Below are 17,124 nucleotides of genomic sequence, written 5' to 3'. Positions count from 1 at the left end.
GTGTTGTACATGTTGTTTGTTGGCCTGTCCTCACGCTCATGCGTGTGCGTGTGTGTGTGTTGGGGGTGGGGGGTGGGGGAGGAGGTGGGGGGCTTCGAAATAAAATAGCTCCTCACTTCCTCGAGGAAAGACAAATCAATTGTGACATTCTCCGGGCAGCATGAAACACATTTAATTAGCACAAAGACACGTCGGAGAAAGCCACATTATCCAATAACCGAGGAGGAGGCGCTGCCCACTGAGGCTCGGGGGGGGGGCATGGGGTTACGGGAGGGGGGTGGATGGTCTAGCGTGGGAGCGGCGGGCCCCGTGTCCCTTTATTTGGTACTTTAGCCTAATGTCTCACAGCAGACGGCGGTAATGGCTGACAGTGGCTCTGGCTAATTGCGGCACGCGCCATGATGGAGTAGTCAGCTCATCCTTCCCTCTCAGAGAAAAGACAAAACAAGGCGCTAATGGCATTAGGGAAAGGTAAACTCTATCTTCAACCCTGTAATAGGAGGGAGATCTGATTAAATGGGGTTTCTTCGTTCCTAGAGATTGTCCTCTCAGAGTCCTGCAGGTGGAGAAGCACGTGTGTCAGGATGTGGAGGACGCAGGAGGAGTCGGAGCGTTGGGAAGCAGCGGGAAGGTTGATTTTCCCCGCCAAACTCATTTTATTCCTCCCCTTCATGATTTTTTTCTTTTTTTCCGTTCTTCTGTTCTTTTCTACTGTATATCAGCTTACATTTCTTTTTTTGTTTTTTTGTTTTTGGACCCCCCCCCCTCCTTTTCCCCTTTTTTCCCAAATTGTACCCGGTCAATTACCCCTGTCTTAAGAGCCGTCCCGGTCGCTGCTCCACCCCCTCAGCCGATCCGAGGAGGGCTGCGGACTACCACATACCTCCTCCGATACATGTGAAGTCACCAGCTGCTTCTTTTCACCTGACAGTGAGGAGTTTCACCAACCCAGCCACTGAGGATGAACAAGCCAGTGCATCCTTAGTGCCGGTCCCAAGCCCGGACAAATGGGGGGGGGGGGTTGCGTCAGGAAGGGCATCCGGCGTAAAATCTTTGCCAAATCAAATATGCGGATCATAAATAAGATTTCCATACCGGATCGGACGAGGCCCGGGTTACCAACGACCACCACCGGTACTGTTAACCAGCAGGGTGCCGGTGGAAACTATGCTACTGTTGGGCGAAGGAGAAGGAGAGGGGCAAGGCATGTCCAGAGGCAGCGAGAGAGGAGGAAGGGTAGGAGTGTGGAGGTGAGAGTCGGAACTTTGAATGTTGGCACTATGACTGGTAAAGGGAGAGAGCTGGCTGACATGATGGAGAGAAGAAAGGTAGGTATACTGTGTGTACAAGAGACCAGGTGGAAAGGGAGTAAGGCCAGGAGTATCGGAGGTGGGTTCAAACTCTTCTACCATGGTGCGGATGGGAGGAGAAATGGGGTAGGGGTCATTCTGAAGGAAGAGTATGTCAAGAGTGTGCTGGAGGTGAAGAGAGTGTCTAACAGAGAGTGATGGGTATGAAAGTGGAAGTCGAAGGTGTATTGCTGAATGTTATCAGCGCATATGCCCCGCAAGTTGGGTGTGAGATGGAGGAGAAAGAAGAATTCTGGAGTGAGTTGGATGACATGGTGGAGAGGGTACCCAAGGAGGAGAGAGTGGTGATTGGAGCGGACTTCAATGGACATGTTGGTGAAGGGAACAGAGGTGATGAGGAGGTGATGGGAAGGTATGGAGTCAAGGAGAGAAATGTGGAAGGACAGATGGTGGTGGATTTTGCAAAAAGGATGGAAATGGCTGTGGTGAATACATATTTCAAGAAGAGGGAGGAACACAAGGTGACGTACAAGAGTGGAGGAAAGTGCACACAGGTGGACTATATCTCATGTAGGAGGAGCCATCTAAAAGGGATTGGAGACTGCAAGGTGGTGACTGGGAGAACGTAGCTGGGCAGCATCGGATGGTGGTCTGTAGGATGACTTTGGAGACCAAGAAGAGGAAGCGAGTGAAGACACAGCCGAAGATCAAATGGTGGAAGTTGAAGAAGGAAGACTGTTGTGTGCAGTTCAGGCAGGAGGTAAGACAGGCACTGGGTGGTAGTGAAGAGTTGCCGGATGACTGGGCAACCACTGCAGAAATAGTGAGGGAGACAGCTAGGAAGGTACTTGGTGTGTCATCAGGACAGAGGAAGGAAGACAAGGAGACTTGGTGGTGGAATGAGGAAGTACAGCAAAGTATACAGAGGAAGAGGCTGGCAAAGAAGAAGTGGGATAGTCAGAGAGATGAAGAAAGTAGACAGGACGACAAAGAGACGCAGAGTAAAGCGAAGAGAGAGGTGGCAAAGGCAAAGGAAAAGGCGTATGGTGAGTTGTATGACAGGTTAGACACTAAGGAGGGAGAAAAGGACTTGTACTGATTGGCTAGACAGAGGGACCGAGCTGGGAAGGATGTGCAACAAGTTAGGGTGATGAAGGATAGAGATGGAAATGTGCTGACAAGCGAGGAGAGTGTGCCGAGAAGGTGGAAGGAGTACTTTGAGGGGCTGATGAATGAAGAAAATGAGAGAGAGAGAAGGTTGGATGATGTAGGGATAGTGAATCAGGAAGTGCAGTGGATTAGCAAGGAGGAAGTGAGGACAGCTATGAAGAGGATGAAAAGTGGAAAGGCAGTTAGTCCTGATAACATACCTGTGGAGGCATGGAGGTGTTTAGGAGAGATTGCAGTGGGGTTTTTAACTGGATTGTTTAACACAATCCTGGAAAGTGAGAGGATGCCTGAGGAGTGGAGAAGAAGCATACTGGTACCGATTTTCAAGAACAAGGGTGATGTGCAGAGCTGTAACAACTACAGAGGTATAAAGTTGATCAGCCACAGCATGAAGATATGGGAAAGAGTAATAGAAGCTAGGTTAAGAGGAGGAGAGGTGATGATCAGCAGCAGCAGTATGGTTTCATGCCATGAAAGAGCACCACAGATGTGATGTTTGCTTTGAGAGTGTTGATGGAGAAGTATAGAGAAGGCCAGAAGGAGTTACATTGTGTCTTTGGATTTAGAGAAAGTATATGACAGGGTGCCGAGAGAGGAGGTGTGGTATTGTATGAGGAAGTCAGGAGTTGCAGAGAAGTATGTAGGAGTGGTGCAGGATATGTATGAGGGCAGTGTGACAATGGTGAGGTGGTGGTAGGAATGACAGATGGGTTCAAGGTGGAGGTGGGATTACATCAAGGATCGGCTCTGAGCCCTTTCTTGTTTGCAAGGGTGATGGACAGGTTGATGGACAGACAAGATCAGGCAGGAGTCTCCATGGACGATGATGTTTGCGGATTACCTTGTGATCTGTGGTGAGAGTAGGGTGCAGGTTGAGGAGAGCCTGGAGAGGTGGAGGTATGCACTGGAAAGTCAGTAGGAGCAAGACGGAATACCTATGCGTGAATGAGAGGAAGGACAGTGGAATGGTGAGGATGCAAGGAGTAGAGGTGATGAAGGTGGATGAGTTTAAATACTTGGAGTCAACTGTCCAAAGTAACAGGGAGTGCAGGAGAGAGGTGAAGAAGAGAGTGCAGGCAGGGTGGAGTGGGTGGAGAAGAGTGTCAGGAGTGATTTGTGACAGAAGGGTACCAGCAAGAGTTAAAGGGAAGGTTTACAAGATGGCTGTGAGACCAGCTATGTTATACGGTTTGGAGACAGTGGCACTGACGAAAAGACAGGAGGCGGAGCTGGAGCTGGAGGTGGCAGAGTTGAAGATAAGATTTTCACTGAGAGTGATGAAGAAGGACAGGATTAGGAACGAGTATATTAGAGGGACAGCTCAAGTTGGACGGTTTGGAGACAAAGCAAGAGAGGCAAGATTGAGATGGTGTGGACATGTGTGGAGGAGAGATGCTGGGTATACTGGGAGAATGATGCTGAATATGGAGCTGCCAGGGAAGAGGAGAAGAGGAAGACCAAAGAGGAGGTTTATGGATGTGGTTAGGGAGGACATGCAGGTGGCTGGTGTGACCGAGGAAAACGCAGAGGACAGGGAGAGATGGAAACGGATGATCCGCTGTGGCGACCCCTAACGGGAGCAGTTGAAAGTAGTAGTAGTAGTGAGGAGTTCCACCAGGGACGTAGCGCGTGGGAGGATCACGGTATTCCCCCCAGTTCCCCCTCCGCCCCGAACAGGAGCCCCGACCGACCAGAGGAGGCGCTAGTGCCGCGACGAGGACACACACCCACATCCGGCTTCCCAACCACAGACACGGCCAATTGTGTCTGTAGGGACGCCCGACCAATTCCGAGGTAAAACGGGATTCAAACTGGCGATCCCCGTGTTGGTAGACAACGGAATAGACCACTATGCTACCCGGACGACCTATCAGTTCTGATTTAAGGAAATATACAACTTAATGTCGACATATTAAGTGGCTTGACATTACGTAAAGCAGGGGTCAGGAACCTTTTTGACTGGGAGAGTCATAAAAGCCAAATATTTCTAAATATATTTCATTGAGAGCCATATAGTATTTTTAACGTATAATAAATGAAATATGTCTTACTTTTAATGCGACTTCTGGTGCTGCATGGCGTATCGAAGTGCCGCTTTATATGTGACCGTTTCATCGATGCAATGTTATCATTGCATATGAGACATACGGCAGATCCTGCTCTCTCCACAAATGCAGATTCCTCTGCGCACGCAGCCTGGAATGCACGGTAACCACCGTCTTTTTTTCTTTTCGCCCTCTTTTCCCTTACAAGGGTTGAAGCGGATAAACTAGTTGGCTATCTGATCAAATTGATTTCTTCACCTTTACAATGACCCGGACATGCTCGCGAGCCATTGGTTCCCGACCCGACCCACGGGTGACCCGTGACCCGTGACCCGTGAAATTTATCTTCAAAACTAATTTCTGTTTACTTTAAAATGACACAGTATTATTAAGAAATATCACAAGTATTTTAAAATCAGTTTCAAACTGATTTTTTTTTCAACTCAAAATTGTCTGGGAGCCATATGCCGTCACCGGAAGAGCCATATATGGCTCGCGAGCCATAGGTTCCCGACCGCTGAAAGTTTTGAATGCTGACATACTCTCGAGTTACGTTCTTCAAGGCATTCTTATATAAACCAGTTTTATTTGCTGAGAAGGTTTTCAAATTTAGAGACATTTGATTTCATCCTTTTCTCATTTTGACCATCTAACAAAACCTGACATTTAAAAAAATAACAATGGGGTGTCCAGGTGGCCTAGTAGTCTATTCCGTTGCCTACCAACACGGGCATTGCCGGTTCGAATCCCCGTGTAACCTCCGGCTTGGTCGGCCGTCCCTACAGACACAATTGGCCGTGTGTACGGGTGGGAAGCCGGATGTGGGTATGTGTCCTGGTCGCTGCACTAGCACCTCCTCTGGTCGGTCGGGGCGTCTGTTTGGGGTGGAGGGGGAACTGGGGGGGGGGGGATAGCGTGATCCTCCCACGCGCTATGTCCCCCTGGCGAAACTCCTCATTGTCAGGTGAAAAGAAGCGGCTGGCGAGTCTCCAGATGTATCGGAAGAGGGACATGGTGGTCTGAGACTGCCCTCCACCAAAAAAACCTTCATTTTGCATGAACAACAATAAAGTCCCAATGCCCTCTAACGAGTACGTCATAATTAGCAACGTTATGGGGTAGGAACAAACGACCTATGTGGTCGTATCGGTTGGAGGACTTGTTGTCCCATTCTGTATACGACAAATCACGTATTAGTTTCGTAGGCACTATGCATCATCATCATCATCATCGGCGGTCACTCAGGGTAGAGTATGATGGTCCTCCTTCTTGGTCCCTCTGGGTCTTCAGGTAGGCGTAGAGGCTGATCCTTGAGCAACATAATGGCAGGATGCCTGTGCGTGACAGCTTTTTACATAGAGAGACGGATGCGCCTGCAGCCACCACACAGTCCTTGGCAGGGGGTGGCCAGAATCCAATGGCATGGAGAACCAAGATGATTGGGGACCACCCTCTGTCGCAGCCTTCATCCACCTTCACTGCTGTTGTGACCTGGAGACATCTTCCACCAGTTCCGCCGTTGACCCTACCAGGAGCCAAGCTCCGGACGGCATAGCTCTTGGGATCATTGGTACATGCAAGCTTCTCCACCACGACTAAGGTGGTGATCCAGGAGAACAGGCACTTTGCAAGCTGCCACACACACACCTCTCTTTTCTAATGATTGACATGCAAGGCAATCCTGCATGGAGAATTCCACCAGATACTGATTTCTGTGTCTGTGCTTCTGTCTCGAACCGGGAGCCCATTCCCAGCTCCTTCCCATGCGTGTCATTGTCCCCTGTCTCCCAACGCTTGGTTATATTCAGGAGATCAATATTACTACAGCCAATTTGTCAGCTGTGCATGCCTGCTCATAGCTTCCTATATTCAACACCATATGGACCCAAGGGGAAGGGGGGGGGGTCTTCTTATAAGCACTGTATATCAGAAAACACAACCAAGGTCAGGGGTGGTGTTTATTCAGGAGACAAGGGGTGTGACCCAGATAGCATCCGGAAGTGGGCCACTTCAGGCAATGATGCAGAACTGATGACCTTCTTCTGGCCCTGACAAAATGGATGTGAACCTGAAGTGGCCCACATGTATAACAGCAAATATGGCCCAAATATGCCAAATCAAATGTGGGCCTTTTTTGGCAAAGATGCGGTGCTCTCGGCAACATGTAATCTGGATGTGACCCTGAAGTGGCCCGTGTGGTAAATGGTGAATATGGCCCAAATATTACAAAACAAATATGGACCACCTTTGGCAAATATGTGGCACATGCGGTATTGTTATGGCTTGGTTCTGGCCCAGATCTGGCAAATAGGAGCGGACCGCCCAAGTGTCATCATTCCACGTGGTATGTGGGCCGGATGATAGTGTCGGGTGTGGGACAGGTCCGGGCCACAGCAGTTTTGTTACCTGGGGATGGAACCAGTCCTTTTGCTGTTAAACCAGCAGGAGCTGTGACATGCATACAGTAGAGACCCGGCTGAAACCGTCAAACATGAATCAGCCACGTCCTCTTTTATCAATGACTGTATGTGTCACTACAGCATGACTTCCAACCCCACATCTGTGATATTCATCCAACACAGAGCCAGCTGCCCACAGCCTTCATATGGGGTGAAGGGATGACTCAACCTCTCAATGACCTCTGGTTAATTTGCTAACCTATTGTCACCCAACCATCTTTTCTTTCTCCCCCAAATAGCTGCTTATTTTAGACCAAGAAACACTTCTATGTTGTGCAGAAATGTGGAAAGTTAACGTTTGTCATTATTTGGACTGTATGTAAGGCTCAATGTCCCATTGTTACATGTAGAGACAGTTGAGCTTGCACAGATTGATAGTTTAACGCCATAGTAGTCGTGTTAGACTGTGGATATGACATGGTTAATTTAAAACAGCACTGGTTGTCTACATCCATAGCTAAAGATCTATGATGTTGTGCCCATTCATATTTAGGGACGGATGCAGGCTGTATACAGTCACTGTGTACAGTCACTAAGTTGTGTACTGCCCGCTGATGTGGGGCATTCACCCTCCAACTTATCTTAATGTAGGCTGAAGCTGCATGTTTTTACAGTTCTGAAACAACCTAACTTAGCAGCTGATTTAAGAGATGGATGGGTGCTCCTGATGTGAAGTGACATGGACTTGTAATGTGTCCTTCCACACACAGACCTAGCGTGTACTATCAGGAATCAGGAACACTTTATTTGTCATTTCATTTCATGTACGCAAGTGCATGAAATGAAACGAAACATCATTTTCCCCAGCCCACAGCAGTGCAACACAAAGACACAAACACATATCTAAAAACTACAAGAATTACCAGAACACATATATCCAAACTAAAAAATAAACAACAAAAAAACTGTAAAAACTACAAAAACACATATATCCAGCATATCCAGAAGATTGTTTTTTCACTGTCCAGGAGAATGAACGCCGGCCAGGATGACTGTCGGAACTGCCGGTCTGCATGGGCTAGCAGTTAGCTCAGCCTGCCCCGCTTCTGCGTCCTGTCAGACGGGGCGGTTTGCAGCTGAGTGTGAGATGACCTCGATGAGAGTCAGCACCACCAAGTCTGAGTTCATGGTTCTCTACCGGATAATGGCGGATTGCTCCCTGCTTGCCTCAAGTGAAGGAGTTCAAGTATCTCGGGGTCTTGTTCACGAGTGAGGGTAGGATGGAGCGGGAGACTGACAGGCGGATTGGTGCAGCATCAGCAGTAATGTGGACGTTGTACCGGACCGTTGTGGTGAAGAAGGAGCTGAGCCAGAAGGCAAAGTTCTCAATTTACCAGCCAATCTTCGTTCCAACCCTCACCTGTGGTCATGAACTTTGGGTAGTGACTGAAAGGGTGAGATCGCAGATACAAGCGGTTGAAATGAGTTTCCTCTGTAGGGTGTCTGGGCTCAGCCTTAGAGATAGGGTGAGGAGCTCGGACATCCGGAGGGAGCTTGGAGTAGAGCCGCTGCTCCTTCATGTCGAAAGGAGCCAGTTGAGGTGGTTCAGGTATCTGATTAGGATGCCTCCTGGGCGCCTTCCTTTGGGGGTTTACCGGGCACGGCCAACTGGGAGGAGACCCCGGGGTAGACCCAGAACTCGCTGGAGGGACTACATGTCCAGTCTGGCCTGGGAACGCCTTGGGATCCACCAGGAGGAGCTGGGGGGCGTTGCTGGGGAGAGGGACGTCTGGACTGTCCTACTTAGCTTGCTGCCACCGCGACCCGACCCCGGGGGAGGGGCTGAAGATGTGATGAGATGAGATGAGATTAAACTGGCTTTTGAACCATGCTGGAGTGTGAGTTTGATGACTTTAACAGCATGATGTCACTTATAAGGGGGGCTGGTAAACCGGGAGCAGATGATCACAAAAAGAGAGACTGTGCTGCCTTGTTGTGAAAGTGTCACTTGAAAAAAGCCGTCAAATCCTGACGTCATGGATTCTGATGTTTCTTGTAAAGCAGGTTATGGATGATGGAAGGTGTTGACGATGACAGTCATCTACTCCATGTACTCCATGTGCTATATGAAATGATGGAGGCTGGTATAGGCATGTCATGTCCTCCGCTGCTTTACCAGCTAGCCAGCATGATTTAAAGCAGCTGTTTCTTTGCTACCAAAAAAAAAAGGAAAAAAAGGAAAGGCAGCTAGGAAGTCTACCTGTCTGCTGTGACTTGCTGACAGAATCAGTAGCTTAACGCCCACGTGTTCCCAATCCATCTATCCATCATTATCCAAACCATTCATCAGTGGCGTGTCGTGACTTTTCCACTAGGTGGGGCTGCTTTGAATCTAGCGCGTCAGAATCATAATTTTGACACACAGCAGGCATAAGAGTCTAGTGCGCTAGGATACATGAATTAATCATTTTTTAAGAAACATACACAAGTCTACTTCCAAACGTCTAATACATTTCAGAAATAAAAACAAATAGCATATATATTTAACAGAACTCGTTTATTTTTCTGCTTGCCTGTCATTGTCTGACACTATATTTCATTAATGTAATGTAGGCTTGATAACATGCATTAATTGAATAAGACAATTGAATTAAAATGAAATGCTATTAGTGATTTCCCCCCCCCCATTTGAAACAGTTATTCTATTTAAGCCACAACTCATCAAATTTCAAATTTAACAAAGCAATCAAATTTCCACCCTTAAGTATCATTCGCAGCCATATAAATCTCATTAAATTATTAGCGCAAGTGCGGGAAAGTTTCCAACAAATAGACGTGCATATTGTGCACAGAAAGTGTTCCCCATAAAATAATGAATGAGAAAAAACTAAACTAAACTGTCGTAACATAGGCCTCCAGTTGCCTACTACATGCTAATCAATAACCATGTGGAAGACCCTGCATCACGCTGTATCTCTCTGCTGCTCTCCCTTCTTTCACTTCATCTCTGCTGCTCTCCCTTCTATCACTTCATCTCTGCTGCTCTCCCTTCTATCACTTCATTTCTGCTGCTCTCCCTTCTATCACTTCATCTCTCTGCTGCTCTCCCTTCTATCACTTTATCTCTCTGCTGCTCTCCCTTTTATCACTTCATCTCTGCTGCTCTCCCTTCTATCACTTCATCTCTGCTGCTCTCCCTTCTCTCACTTTATCTCTCTGCTGCTCTCCCTTCTATCACTTTATCTCTCTGCTGCTCTCCCTTCTATCACTTCATCTCTCTGCTGCTCTCCCTTCTATCACTTTATCTCTCTGCTGCTCTCCCTTCTATCACTTCATCTCTCCCTTCTATCACTTCATTTCTGCTGCGCTCCCTTCTATCACTTTATCTCTGCTGCTCTCCCTTCTATCACTTCATCTCTCTGCTGCTCTCCCTTCTATTACTTTATCTCTCTGCTGCTCTCCCTTCTATCACTTTATCTCTCTGCTGCTCTCCCTTCTATCACTTCATATCTCTGCTACTCTCCCTTCTTTCATTTTATCTCTCTGCTGCTCTCCCTTCTATCACTTCATTTCTGCTGCTCTCCCTTCTATCACTTCATCTCTCCCTTCTATCACTTCATCTCTCTGCTGCTGTCCCTTCTATCACTTCATCTCTGCTGCTCTCCTTTCTATCACTTTATCTCTCTGCTGCTCTCCCTTCTATCACTTTATCTCTCTGCTACTCTCCCTTCTTTCACTTTATCTCTCTGCTGCTCTCCCTTCTATCACTTCATCTCTCTGCTGCTCTCCCTTCTATCACTTCATCTCTCCCTTCTATCACTTCATCTCTCTGCTGCTCTCCCTTCTATCACTTCATCTCTGCTGCTGTCCCTTCTATCACTTCATCTCTGCTGCTCTCCCTTCTATCACTTCATCTCTCTGCTGCTCTCACTTCTATCACTTCATCTCTGCTGCTCTCCCTTCTATCACTTCATCTCTGCTGCTGTCCCTTCTATCACTTCATCTCTGCTGCTCTCCCTTCTATCAATTTATCTCTCTGCTGCTCTCACTTCTATCACTTCATCTCTGCTGCTCTCCCTTCTATCACTTTATCTCTCTGCTGCTCTCCCTTCTATCACTTCATCTCTGCTGCTCTCCCTTCTATCACTTCATTTCTGCTGCTCTCCCTTCTATCACTTCATCTCTGCTGCTCTCCCTTCTACCACTTCATCTCTGCTGCTCTCCCTTCTATCACTTCATTTCTGCTGCTCTCCCTTCTATCCCTTCATCTCTGCTGCTCTCCCTTCTCTCACTTTATCTCTCTGCTGCTCTCCCTTCTATCACTTTATCTCTCTGCTGCTCTCCCTTCTATCACTTCATCTCTCTGCTGCTCTCCCTTCTATCACTTCATCTCTCTGCTGCTCTCCCTTCTATCACTTTATCTCTCCGCTGCTCTCCTTTCTATCACTTCATCTCTCCCTTCTATCACTTCATTTCTGCTGCTCTCCCTTCTATCACTTTATCTCTCTGCTGCTCTCCCTTCTATCACTTCATCTCTCTGCTGCTCTCCCTTCTATCACTTTATCTCTCTGCTGCTCTCCCTTCTATCACTTCATCTCTCTGCTGCTCTCCCTTCTATCACTTCATCTCTCTGCTGCTCTGCCTTCTATCACTTTATCTCTCTGCTGCTCTCCCTTCTATCACTTCAGCTCTCCCTTCTATCACTTCATTTCTGCTGCTCTCCCTTCTATCACTTTATCTCTCTGCTGCTCTCCCTTCTATCACTTCATCTCTCTGCTGCTCTCCTTTCTATTACTTTATCTCTCTGCTGCTCTCCCTTCTATCACTTCATCTCTCTGCTGCTCTCCCTTCTATCACTTTATCTCTCTGCTGCTCTCCCTTGTTTTAATTTATCTCTCCCTTCTATCACTTGATCTCTCTGCTGCTCTCCCTTCTATCACTTCATCTCTCTGCTGCTCTCCCTTCTATCACTTTATCTCTCTGCTGCTCTCCCTTGTTTTAATTTATCTCTCCCTTCTACCACTTTATCTCTCTGCTGCTATCCCTTCTATCACTTTATCTATCTGCTGCTCTCCCTTCTATCACTTCATCTCTGCTGCTGTCCCTTCTATCACTTCATCTCTGCTGCTCTCCCTTCTATCACTTCATCTCTCTGCTGCTCTCCCTTATATCACTTCATCTCTCTTTTGCTCTCCCTTCTATCACTTTATCTCTCTGCTGCTCTCCCTTCTATAACTTTATCTTTCAGCTGCTCTCCCTTCTATCAATTTATCTCTCTGCTGCTCTCACTTCTATCACTTTATCTCTCTGCTGCTCTCCCTTATATCACTTCATCTCTGCTGCTCTCCCTTCTATCACTTCCATTTCTGCTGCTCTCCCTTCTATCACTTCATCTCTGCTGCTCTCCCTTCTATCACTTCATTTCTGCTGGTCTCCCTTCTATCACTTCATCTCTGCTGCTCTCCCTTCTATCACTTTATCTCTCTGCTGCTCTCCCTTCTATCACTTTATCTCTCTGCTGCTCTCCCTTCTATCACTTCATCTCTCTGCTGCTCTCCCTTCTATCACTTTATCTCTCTGCTGCTCCCCTTGTTTTAATTTATCTCTCCCTTCTATCACTTTATCTCTCTGCTGCTCTCCCTTCTATCACTTCATCTCTCTGCTGCTCTCCCTTCTATCACTTTATCTCTCTGCTGCTCTCCCTTGTTTTAATTTATCTCTCCCTTCTATCACTTCATCTCTCTGCTGCTCTCCCTTCTATCACTTCATCTCTCTGCTGCTCTCCCTTCTATCACTTTATCTCTCTGCTGCTCTCCCTTCTATCACCTCATCTCTCTGCTGCTCTCCCTTATATCACTTCATCTCTCTGCTACTCTCCCTTCTTTCACTTCATCTCTCTGCTGCTCTCCCTTCTATCACTTCATCTCTCTGCTGCTCTCCCTTCTATCACTTTATCTCTCTGCTGCTCTCCCTTGTTTTAATTTATCTCTCCCTTCTATCACTTTATCTCTCTGCTGCTCCCCCTTCTACCACTTTATCTCTCTGCTGCTATCCCTTCTATCACTCCATCTCTCTGTTGCTCTCCCTTGTTTCACCCTATCCCTCTGCTGTGCTCTCTTCTATCACTTCAGCTCTCTGCTGTTCTCCCTTCTTTCGCTTTATATCTCTATGCTTCTCTCCCTTCTATCACTTTATCTCTCTGCTGCTCTTCCTTCTCCCTTCTATCACATTATCTCTCTGCTGCTCTCTGCTGCTCTCCCTTCTATCACTTCATCTCTGCTGCTCTCCCTTCTGTCACTTCATTTCTGCTGCTCTCCCTTCTATCACTTCATCTCTCTACTGCTCTCCCTTCTATCACTTCATCTCTGCTGCTCTCCCTTCTATTACTTTATCTGTCTGCTGCTCTCCCTTCTATCACTTCATCTCTCTGCTGCTCTCCCTTCTATCACTTTATCTCTCTGCTGCTCTCCCTTCTATCACTTTATCTCTGCTGCTCTCCCTTCTCTCACTTTATCTCTCTGCTGCTCTCCCTTCTATCACTTCATCTCTCTGCTGCTCTCCCTTCTATTACTTTATCTCTCTGCAACTCTGCGTTCTATCACTTTATCTTTCAGCTGCTTTCCCTTCTATCATTTTATCTGGTGCTCTCCCTTCTCTGGCATGGTGTGTGTTCTAACTCAGGGGTTTTCAAAGTGTGAGGCGCGCCTCCCCTGGGGGGCGCCAGAGAGCTTCATGGGAGTCGCAGCGTGAGAAAAAAAATGTGAAGAAAAAGTAACCGTAAACATCTAGCTAAATTTAGTTAACTTCGGCAATGCTTGGAGCAAAATGGATGGGTTTTCAGTAACATTACCTACAGTGAGAAAGGACACAGCGTCTGGGGCAAGCAGAAAACGGAGGAAGAATGACCATGATTATTTAAAGTTTGGATTTTCATGGATTGGTCCTGATGACGCCCCACTGCCGCAGTGTGTTATCTGGAAAGAGGTGCTAGCTAGCGGCAGTATGAGACCATGTAAACTCCGGCGTCATATTGATACGAAACACCCAGGTTTGGTGACCAAGCCACAGGAGGTGTTTGATAGGAAGCTAAAGGAACTGCGGTGACAGAAGAAAGTCAGTGACACATTTAGCACCGTAAATACCATGGCAACCGAAGCATCATACCGAGTGGCGCTGCGCATAGCTAAGGCAGGTAAACCCCACAACACTGGTGAAAGGCTACTCCTCCCTGCTGCTGCTGCTACAGATGTGTTGGGTAATGATGGGGGAGAAGCTGCTGCTGCCAAGCTCAATGTGATCCCAATGCCTGACAATACCATCCAGCGCCGCATCTCACACGTGGCGTCTGATGTTTAAAACTTTTAAAATGTTTAAAAAGATGTTTAAAACATAAAGATAAAGATGTTTAAAAATGTTTGAAAAAGATGTTTAAAAAAATAAAAGATCATCTTCAAGGATATATCGTTTATTGCTGAAACCCTTTTTTATACCTGAGTGGAAGATACATTATACAGCAACAACAATAATAGTAGTAATAGCAATAATAATTGGGGGGGGGCGCAGCTGTTTTTATGTTCTCTGAGGGGAGGCTCACTTTCCTACACTTTGAAAACCCCTGGTCTAACTGACTGAGAATTGATGCTGCAACAGTGTCGACATTGGCAGTCTGTATGGGAGTAAATCTGTAAAAACGCTCCTGAACCTGATGTGATTTGTCCATATAACGTAGTGTGGAGGATGAAAGGAAGGAGACCAAACCACTTCTCCTTTTGACCACACAGCCGTGGGGTCGTTTATTTTCTCCAACAACAACTAAGTCAGCAGTTCATTTTGCTAAAACCTCAGCCTCGTGTCTACCCACAATACCCTTTGCTAACCCCCGCTCGCTGTCTTAAAGGGACTGTCTCTGGCCCGCATGGTGAATATGTAACCTGCCAGTAGGCCCCTACACACGACCCCCAGAACTCAGCATGACAACAAGAAAAAAAAACGTGGCGGGGGACGAATAATGCGGCCAAAACGGCTTCTCTTGATGGGTGTAGGGGCAGGAAGGCGCCCACGCCGAGGGGGCTGGGCCAGTTGAACCGGCCTGCCCAAGTCCAGGCTAGCCGGCTTGAGGCGGTCCACCGAAACCCACTCCTGCTTACCACCGACATCAACAACAAAGTTCTTAGCCCCCACTGCCAGGACACAGAAAGGGCCATCATAGGGGGGCCACAGGGGGATACGGTGGGCATCATGCCGGATGAAGACACAGCCGACTGCAGGTCCCTGGGGATGTAAGACTGACGGAGGCCGTGCCACGAAGTTGGGACTGGAGTGGAAACGCCGGCAGCATCCTGGAACACAGCCCGTTGGCGGGCAGCAGACCAGGGTGCCGCGCCATCTGGGAGAAATTCCCCCGGGACCTGCAGTGGCTGGCCGTAAACCAGCTCGGCCGACAAGGACTGAAGGTCATCCTTAGAGGTGGTCTGCAGGCCAAGCATGACCCATGGGAGCCGGGCGACCCAGCTACTATCTGTGAGGCTGGCCCGAAGAGCGGCCTTCATAGAACGATGAAACCGCTCACATAAACCGGTGCCCTGCGGGTTGTACGCCGTGGTGTGGTGCAGCTTCACCCCTAGGCTTTCCACGACTGCAGTCCAGAGCTCGGATGTGAACTGCGGGATCCGGTCAGAAGTGAGGTCAGATGGTGTGCCAAACCGGGCTACCTAGGACCTGATGAACACCTGGGCCACCTCAGCAGACGTGGTGGTTGACAACAGAATAGCCTCTGGCCACCTAGTAGTCCTGTCCACCATGGTAAGGAGATGAGTGAAACCACAGGAGGAGGGAAGGGGTCCCACTAGGTCCACATTGACCTAGTGGGACCCCTCGCAGGCACTGGGAACAGCGCCAGGGGTGTCTTGGTGTGGCGGTGAACCTTGGAGTGCTGACACGCCACGCAGGTACCTGCCCAGTCTTTGACGTCCTTCCTGAGGCCATGCCACACGAACTTGGCCCCCACCAACTTCGCTGACGCCTTGACGCACACCTGGGTGTGAAAGGCCATGGATGGTGGCGACGGGGCTGACCCGTGGAGATGTCACAGAGACTGGGCCACAAAATGTGACCCAGTCAACAATCCTTGTAAGTATAGCTCTATTCCTGCCCACCTCCTCAATGTGTTTAGCAACGCCGATCCTAGCTGTCGCTAAGTTGGCTAGCAATGTTAGTTCCCCCAAACATGGCTAGTTTCATGGCCTTATCCATATCAGCCTTACTGTCTTCATGTTTTTTTTATTTACTCGGGAGGATGCTTAAGATCGCTCACTCCAGTTTCAGTCCAAGCCTGGTCCGATGTGGACGGTGGAAAAAGGAAGCACGGAAAGCAAAACACAGCTTGCCGCTTGTCACCACCACAGAGCAGAGGTTTCCCTGCATACCAGCTGCTAGCAAAACTCCTGATGTACTATGATTTGCCACGATCACCAGAGGGCCGTCGAATGTGGAGGGTTCGGGCTGATCTGGACCCACCTGCTTCACAATAAGCTTGTCAGACAAAGGTCTCCGTTCAGATGGTTCTTCAAACAAAGAGTCAACACTGCTAGGAGCAGGTTGTTCCTCCAGCACATCAGCCATTGTTACATTAGCCACTTGACTAACAGCTAGCCAACTCCCCGACTTCCTGCTCTACCACTAACAGCATACATTTTTACACAGCGCCATCTACCTAATCGGGCGGGTATTTCTCCGCCCAAGAATCAGCTCTTTTAGGCGCGCGCTGTCAACCAATCCAGTGCGCGATGGCGCGGCTGCGTTTAAACTCGCGTGTGTCCCGTCGGGCGGAGGAAACTGCGCCCTTCGGCCCGCAGACGAAGGTGGCCAGCAGTGGTCTTCCTCAGTTATCACACTTTTCTATTATAATGCATGCTTTATGTAAACACAACAACTGGATTTTATACACACACGGCACCACAATGTAAAAAAATATTTATTTAGTACAATACTTATTTTCCAAATGGAACTGTAGGTTGGGCGGCCCCCTAGCGCCCCTAGTGGACGACAAGCCACTGCCACTTATCCTGCTCAGGGTCGCGGGGATGCTGGAGCCTATCCCAGCAGTCATTGGGCGGCAGGTGGGGAAACACTCTGGATAGGCCGCCAGGCCGACATACACACACACACACACACACACACACACCCATTCACACCTAGGGA

The sequence above is a fragment of the Lampris incognitus genome, chromosome 19 (assembly GCF_029633865.1).
Source record: "Lampris incognitus isolate fLamInc1 chromosome 19, fLamInc1.hap2, whole genome shotgun sequence".
Taxonomy (NCBI): domain Eukaryota; kingdom Metazoa; phylum Chordata; class Actinopteri; order Lampriformes; family Lampridae; genus Lampris; species Lampris incognitus.
The sequence above is the reverse complement of the archived record's forward strand: the minus strand, read 5'-3'. Positions refer to the sequence as shown.